The 659-nt window shown below is 42.5% G+C and overlaps 1 non-coding gene across 1 annotated transcript; it reads left to right on the plus strand.

The window, feature by feature from the left end:
• Positions 1–339: 339 nt before the first annotated feature.
• LOC131169784 (small nucleolar RNA R71) lies at positions 340–446 on the plus strand. Its single transcript, XR_009140694.1, has one exon. It is a non-coding gene; the product is annotated as a small nucleolar RNA R71 (small nucleolar RNA).
• The last annotated feature ends 213 nt before the right edge of the window (positions 447–659 follow it).

Below are 659 nucleotides of genomic sequence, written 5' to 3' on the forward strand. Positions count from 1 at the left end.
CTGTTGTACTCTGAACCCATGTACCCTCCTCATTAGCTGTCATCATGTTGACTGTTTGTCCCTATAGCATTGGCTTGCATTTTATCAAGCCTCTTTGTGAGCTAGTCAAATTGAGCATTTATCATGATTAGGGCATCCACTTTTAGGATTCCTACTATTCTCCTTGTATTTCCCTTTTCATTTGACCACTCGTAGTTGTGTTATGCGACCCTCTCCAGAAGTTTAAGTGTTTAATCCACTATTTTCTCCATTAGGTCACCTTTTGTTGCTGAATCTACTGTTCTCCTTGTAAAGGGCAGTAGCCCATTATAGAAGTTCTGAACCAGGAGCCAATCTTCTATGCCATGGTGCGGGCATTCTCTCTGTAGGTCCTTATATCTCTCCCATGCATCATAAAGTGATTCATCTTCCCTTTGCCTAAAGGTGTTTAGTTCAATTCTCAACTTTGCAGTCATTGCAGGTGGGAAGTACCTTGTTAGAAAAGCTTATGAGAGGTCCTCCCATATGGTGAATGTTCCAGCTGATTGAGAAAGTAACCACTTCCTTGCTCTATCTCGAAGGGAAAATGGAAATGCTTTGAGTCTTATGGCTTGATCAGAGATCCCATCCATCTTGAATGTGTCACAAAGGGCAAGAAAGCACTGGAGGTGGTAGTGCGG

The sequence above is a fragment of the Hevea brasiliensis genome, chromosome 1 (assembly GCF_030052815.1).
Source record: "Hevea brasiliensis isolate MT/VB/25A 57/8 chromosome 1, ASM3005281v1, whole genome shotgun sequence".
NCBI lineage: Eukaryota > Viridiplantae > Streptophyta > Magnoliopsida > Malpighiales > Euphorbiaceae > Hevea > Hevea brasiliensis.